The 8,027-nt window shown below is 25.4% G+C and overlaps 1 long non-coding RNA gene across 1 annotated transcript; it reads right to left on the bottom strand.

Moving 5' to 3' along the window:
• Window positions 1-3,352: 3,352 nt before the first annotated feature.
• Window positions 3,353-4,250, bottom strand: LOC126908953 (uncharacterized). The gene is made up of 3 exons (XR_007704885.1): window positions 3,953-4,250; window positions 3,685-3,884; window positions 3,353-3,612 (listed from the first exon to the last, which is right to left on the bottom strand). It is a non-coding gene; the product is annotated as an uncharacterized LOC126908953 (long non-coding RNA).
• Between the last annotated feature and the right edge of the window lie 3,777 nt (window positions 4,251-8,027).

Here is an 8,027-nt window from a genome sequence, read left to right as displayed (position 1 = left end):
GTGAAAAAAATTTTAAGTTGAGCACACGAAAAAAAGGTTTTTACAAAATAATAGTAAAAAATAATTGAAGTACTGGTTGTAACAAATAAGTTCAATTGTAATAATTTAATACAGGGGAGTCTATTTTTGGTAAGATACATGATAAATTTTATTATATTTTGTTATTATAGAGGATTGNATATATGATAAATTTTATTATTATAGAGGATTGGAGGGATTTGTATTTTTTACACTCTTTAGAAAATATAAATAGATTATAAGTTTTAAATTATTATTTAGTTTAGTTTTAACTTCAGTAACATAAAAGAACTCATAAAGGTTTGTAATTAATAATTTCATATCCATTTATATCATCCATATTATGGAGTAATGCCAAGATGAAAAAAAAAATGAGTGATGATTTATGTAAAATATTAATAATTTATGAGAAATAAAGTAAAATATATGTTGTAAATAAAAAAAGTTTTACTCCTAATTTGATCTTATTGATAAGTCATTAATAATTTTTTTGTTTTATAGATATTTTTTATATTTTAATAACACCTGTACAGTTCTTTAGCAAATATTAGTAGCTAAAAAGCATGTAAATATATAGTTTTTTCTATAACCTGATCGATTTCCTTATTTTTAAGATAACTAAAAGTATTATAGAAAAAAAATCTTTTTTTTTCTGAAACAAATAATCTTAAAGTTTTAAATGTATTTTTCTGGTACACTCAATATAATTATTTGTTCAGCTAAAACTTATTTTATAGTTCAAATATGACATATATTTTTTTTAACTATGAAAACTTAATCATTAACCTCTGGGTATAGAAAGCAGGTCGAGTATGTGTTATAAAAAATTTTTTTTTTATTAGTGATAAATACAAAAAATATACTTTAAGCATAGTCTAAAAGGGCAATAATCTTATTATATAATAGAACAAGGTTTTTATTTATAAAATAATAATTATATCAAAAGTTTTAAACATTGTTAATTTGGTTCAAGTTGTCTGTATGTATTTTGTACACAAGAGGTAAACTATTCTAGTTTTTCAAACAAACAAAAAAAAAAGTTATAGCAATTATAAGTAAAAAAATTGAAAAAATGTCGAAAATTAGCGATTTTTAAATTTGTAATTTTTTGAGGGATTTCCCTCGTTTACGGAAAACGAGAGAATTTTTTTCAAATTTTTAGGGTAATGTCTTTAACTAAATATGATTTGTAATATTTTGACATAATCGGTCCAGTGACAGCTAAGAAAATATAGTGACAGACACAAAAAAGAAAATGAAATAAAAACATCATGATAAAATTAATACCTTTTCAGCTTCGCATCGAAGTTAAAATTGGTTGTTATGACTAAATAAAATATTCATTATACCAGTATAATAACTGCATCGGTTACTTTATCTATTAAATTTACAATTTGATCCAAAAGTATTTTAGTTAACTAATCATAAGAGGAAAGCTCTAATAAATTATTACCCTTTGCCATAAGTAAAATTTTTTAGATTTAAAATAGTCGCAATGTAGTATATTATAAACAATTTATAATTTGTATTTTTTTTACACTAGCGTTTGCTAATATTATAAATATTTCTATTTAGTTAATTTATTTTCTTTAGAAGTGTTTTTTTTTTTTAGTTTAATTGTATTATTATTACTTTAATATTTTTGCGTAAAAAATTATATTTAATTGATTCATTATTAAGCGTATTTTATTTTTTATCTTGTATAGCATTAATAACTAAAAATTGTATAACTCTGAAAGAATTACAAAAATTTACATTAAACATCTTATGTTCAATTTGCATAATATTTTGAAAACTAGTACATTTTAATTTAGCCAGTATACTAAGCATCACTAATATAAGAAAGTTATTATCAAATAAATTAAATCAACACTTTGTTAGTCACCATGTAGTAGGTATTTTATATTAGAAATTTGAAAAAAAATTTAATTTTTCATAAATACAAATTTTATAAAAATATTTTTTTTCAATTTGTTTCTTTCTTATTTTAAAAACTATCAATTTGGGTATCTTAAATAGAAAAATATGACTGGATATTATATTTAAATTTTTTATATTTTAATATTGTGTTTTCATCAAAAATAATTAACAACTAATAATTTATTGATTTTATTGTATTTATACATGTATATTAACCAGCCTATTTAATTGAAAATGGGAACCTAAGATATGCATGTTATGAGGGATATTAGATTAACTCGGGTGAATACAATTTTTAGGATCAAATAGATGACTGCCAAAGAGTTTAAATATAATAAGTACAATACTTTAATTCTGAATATATTTTTTTTAAGATTGAATTTTATACTAACAATTTTAAACCTATAATAATTTAAAATACAAAAATTAGTTTTTTCTGTGAAAACAAAACTTCTTCAACCATACATTTTCTGGTATTGTGGAGATATTTTTAAAAATTATTTGAATAGAAAGAGATGTTGAATTTGAATTCACTACTTAAAGTTTTTGACAAAACACTGTGTTATATTATCTTATATCAATTCATTTATATTAAGGTTGGGCTTGCAATGTGGAATTTGAAAGCTATTAAATTGTATAATATCCTTAATATTTAAAGTTTCTGAACAATATTCCAAAGTAACTCTAATTAATTGTTCAGATTATATTAAAACCTGAAACAATTTAAAATAGTTAGTTGTATTTAATTGTTATTGATTATCTTAAAACAAAACAATGTATTTTTTTTTTTTTGTAATAATGCATTCTTAAACAACTCGGGAAAACTAGTCTTAAACATTAACCGTAATTTAATGTCTAGAAAGAGATACATAATGTTCAAAACTAAGTTAGAAATATTATTACAATAACTGATAAAAGCACTTTTGCTTTTTAGAGTTCAAAACTGTTCATAAATGGTTTATGTTGAAAAAATAACCTTCAATTTTGAATAAACATTAATATTTGAGAAATGTTTTTATTTAATTAAATCATTTAATAATATACAACAACTTTTAAAGTTTTAACTATAATGTGATCTGATTGTTTAAAAAAAAAAATGTCTTAATCAATTCAATGAAACTTAAGAAGAAAGAAGATGATTTATTTTTATTTATTAAATATTGTCTTCAACAGCGGTGAATCCAAAAATGTAAATATATTTATTATAGTATTATATATTTATTAATAGTATTTTTTATTATATATTTATTAATAGTATTATTAAAATCTTTGCTTTATGAGGTCAAATTGAATTATGACTAATTTTTAGATTTTAATAAATAATTAAAATTAATTAAGGGGTAGGCCTATCAAAAAACAAAATATTCCAAATGACACGGCACCGCCTTTTGCTCTAGGCTGGCGCTCACCCGTGTCTCTCTCGATATCAGCCGTCCAGCCATTAATATGACAATCGGTTGTCATCGGTCGTCTCCCCGCCCTTGACACTGAGATAAGGCCACCGCCGAATATGGATTACCGATATTGCTTTCTGTTCCGTTTTCGACGTACACCTCAACTGGTGAGTTATTTTTGGTGTTGTTCCGTTTCCGACGTATAACTTTACTGGTCGATTATTTTTTGGTTCTGATTTGCATACACTTTTGTGACTTTTGTTTTGTTAATTTGTGTTGTCTGACGAATTGCAGTGTACATATATATACATATATATTTATATATAAATACTTATCACTGGTCTAAACTTACATTGATACTTTCTTATAACTAACTATTGTGTCTTAGCATTATATACACATAGTTAAGTATCTAATACCCTATAACTAATATACATTTATATCTGCGGGATTGCGTTACGCGCCACTCGGTCGTCCGTACCTTTTCTCTGGATTACGCGATAATATTATTTGGCAATTAGATGTATCAATTTTTATATATGAAAATTTGACCTGCAGTTTAAAAAAAAAATGATTATATCAAATAAATATAAATTTATTTTGTAGTTAATTCTACTTACCCGGTATATAACTTTAGTACAATTTTATCATCTAAAAAGGTTAAATTATTATTTAATAATTGTTACGACGTAAAAATAAAACATTTACTAAAATGTTACATTAAAACACTGTAACTACACGATAGTTAAACAACTTAATAATGGATAAAAATATTTAACTATATGGGATAGTAGTACCAACGTAGAATTAGCGTTAAACCCGATGTGGTTTAAAAGGTTATGTTAAAACTTAACATAACATCAATCAACATTAGTAAAAATTATTTTTGTTGGTCATATCACACGATAACATTATCGTATTATAGAATTGTATCGAGTCTTTACACTATGATGAAGAGAGGCTAGGAAATTAACTTATCAGTATTAAAGCTTGCTATACAAATCAATGGACTTTGCTATTACAGTTAAGACCATAGAGTAATACTATGATTAAGACCCGATTTGAATCTATTATTATTATCACTCAATTAGTGTGTCGTAAATTATTATTGCTATCTTACTTGTCATATCTTGGTCAATAACAATTAGTGTATATTACACTATAGAAAAATAGTGACTTCTGTATTGAAAACATTAAAACAACAATAGAAATTTAGTCCAAAATTATTTAACTTTAACAAGCTGTAACAGACGAACGGTTGATCGGAAAAAAAAATTGTAAGAGCAAAGTTGTTTGTATTTTTATGTTCAATCATAATAACAAATTCAAAATAGGGGTTCCCATTTAAGAAAATGCAAATTAATGTTTTTTAACCTTGAAGGGATCAAAAAAATTATGTTTTTACTACATATTATTGTAGAGTTTTTTGAAACAAAAATTATTTTCCTTACCAAAAATCAAAAATTTTCAATAGTTACCGAGAAAATGAGTGTCTTATCCTTAATGAATCACCCTGTATATATATATGAATGTATAACGGTATATTGGTGAGTATAGGTTTGTATTTGTGCGAGATGCGTTGCGTGTAGCTAACCACACGAACAAATCAACTTTAGTTGCACACACAACTTTTACCACCGAAAAACGACACAAAAGATAAAATGTAAATATTCACAATAAAACGCAACGAACCAGTTATGTGTACGTCGGAAAACAGCACAGCAGAAAAAAAAAGAAACAACACACAAGTTGAGGTGTACGTCGAAAACGGAACAGAACGCAATATCCGTAATCCATATTCGGGGGTGGCCTTATCTCAGTGTCAAGGGCGAGGAGACAACCAATGACAACCGATTGTCATATTAATAGCTGGACGGCTGATATCGAGAGACACGGGCGAGCGCCAGCCTAGAGCAAAAGGCGGTGCCGTGTCATGATATAATTATTGTCACTTATTACACAAAAGTGATTCATATGGTAAAAGAAATAGTACATGAAACTTAAATAAAATATTTGTACACACTAATTCAAATATTGTCAATATTATATAAACGATACAGAGTAAAAATGCGGAGTTTACTTATAAAACTGGACGTGTTCGTTCCGGAGTACGATCGAAACAGGCCGTGTCAGACGAGTCCTTTGGTGTCCTTCCAAAGTCCCCTTCCAGACACGTACATGACCATCGGCCTTACATTTATTTAGATTCTTTGTTGCTATTTTGCTGACATTGTAGAAGGATTTTGTAAAACTACGGGGTTGTACATGTTGGGAAGGAACGGATGTGTGTGCATGGCGTGATTGTGTGAGTTGTGTGTGTATCTGCAGTCAGTGATAGAAAGTGTTGATTGTGTTTTGTAATTTATTGGTGTGTGGGTAGAAGATGAAAGAATAACAGAAAAACATTTTGTTCGGTTGTGTGAAGGGCCTATTACAACAATTCTCATATATTTGTTTTATTATATTTATAAATTCATAAAATGTATTTAGTCTTTGTTTTTTCCTTTTTAACCTATCGACTCTCTTCCACAACATTTCAGAGTACTCGTGTCTTGCACTTCGTCTGCACCTTTTACGCCTTAACATTATTTTGTACTATAGCACTAAATATACAAATTATACTACGTAAAATTTCTTTTTTAGAATTTAAAATGTCGATGTTTCCTAACCCATCAAAAAGAGACATCATGATAGCTATGCACATGAATTTAAACAATTAAATAAAAAAGAAAATCTGATCAATGCAATCTCCTCGATTAATAATAGTATATGATGTATTAAAAAGCTCTGAGTAATTGTATGAAAATCAAAATGCTTAACATTTGATTCACATGAATAATTTTTTTTTATTTTTAACTAGAAATAAAAAATTTGGTTGAGAACATTTAGAATGAATCTAATGGACTTAAAATTGGACAATAACTTGCTATTTTCTTAAGTGGTAAGACTTAGAATGGTAACCAAAATGTATACATTTTTTTTAAAATTAGTTCAATGGAATAAATAAATTACTTAAAGCAATATTAAAATACAATTGAAAATAAATTTTATCTTGTAGGCATATTACTTCTTACAGTAATGATGATAATAATATACGGTGGATTACTTAATCCTGTCAGTAACAAATTGTGTATAAGTAACAGTGTGCAATTCTGTTGTGGCTGGACTATGTAGGTTTCCTTGTGTTCTCTTATACAACCATAGCTTATAAGTGGATGTGAAACACTAATAATTATGATTAAAAATAATATAAATTGTTAGTATTTATTACATTAAAAATAATATAATTCTTTTTTCATTGTATTATAGACAGTTTTTAACATTATTTTAAATACCTTTANATACTTAAATAGCAAAGTTAAAAAATCAAAATGCAGCTATTGATGGAAATGATTAAATTTCTAAAAACTAAAACCCAACTACCCACATAGCAATGAAATATTTCTAGAATATTCCTAGAATATTTATTTCTGATATTAAAATATTTCTAGAATATAACCAGAATATATTGAAATATTCTCACAATGTTTTCAGAATATACTTTGGCAGCGAATATTACATTCTCACAATATCTTAAAGGTATATTTCTAAAATATTATAAAAAATATATTGTGACAATATTTTTAAAATGTTTTATAAATATATTAAAAAAATGCAAAAGATTAGAGACATCACTACGCGGGATTCGATCCCTGTACCTCAAGCGCATTGCACTCGTTTGTTACCTATTGACCCACAGGTTGCTTCGATTGTAACAGGATATNTTTTTTACTGTCCCTGACTTACTTAGCTTAATTGAATTAAGTTAATTAAAATTGATACTAATAAGAGAAAATGGCTGTTTACTTATTAAGGATTTAGGAATATGTATATATAATACATAAGTATTATATAACAAGATACCAATAACATCCAAAGATGTAACTAAAGGGAGAAAAGAGGATGGCTTGTGTCTCTTAAGTTACCTCAGTTGGCCAACAAGATATATATTTATAATATTTTGTATTGATAACATATTCAACAAATATTTCAAGTTAAACATTCTATATTTATTTTAATTAATATATTTTCATAATATTTATAAGCAAATATTTAAAAAGATATTTTTTAAGCACATTGTAGAAATATTTTCTGTGTAATATACTGTATTTATTCTCTTTAATATATTTTCAAAATATACATAAACAAATATTTAAAAAATTATATTGTGAGCATATTATGGAAATATTTCAATAGAATATATTTTTTATTGTATTTATGAGATATTGTTACAATATTTTATTCAAAATATTTTAAAAATTATTTTGTAAGAATATTTTGACAATATTAATATATTGAAATTGCTATGTGGGAACATATTATCTTGAATAATTTTAATTTTATGGAACATTGTTTCTCATTAAATTAAGTAGAAATAAATATTAAACACTTATTTAATTGTTTAATATTATTTTTAGATGTCCCTTTATCAATAGTTCTGATTGTGAATTTTACAACCAATCAAATACTAATCAAAATCAACAGGCTTGTTGTTTTGTTAATGAAGATGTTTCACTAAAACTCATGGATGATCTTCCAATGTCTTAAAAACTTAGCTAAAAACCCTTCGAAGTACTATTATTAATGTAGTAGAAGATAATTATTATTTTATTCTAATAAAGTAGGTTGAATATCTCTCAGTCCATCCTTATTTGT

The sequence above is a fragment of the Daktulosphaira vitifoliae genome, unplaced genomic scaffold, assembly GCF_025091365.1.
Source record: "Daktulosphaira vitifoliae isolate Bord-2020 unplaced genomic scaffold, ASM2509136v1 Scaffold_52, whole genome shotgun sequence".
Classification (NCBI taxonomy): domain Eukaryota; kingdom Metazoa; phylum Arthropoda; class Insecta; order Hemiptera; family Phylloxeridae; genus Daktulosphaira; species Daktulosphaira vitifoliae.
This window is presented reverse-complemented; position numbering and strand designations above follow the sequence as displayed.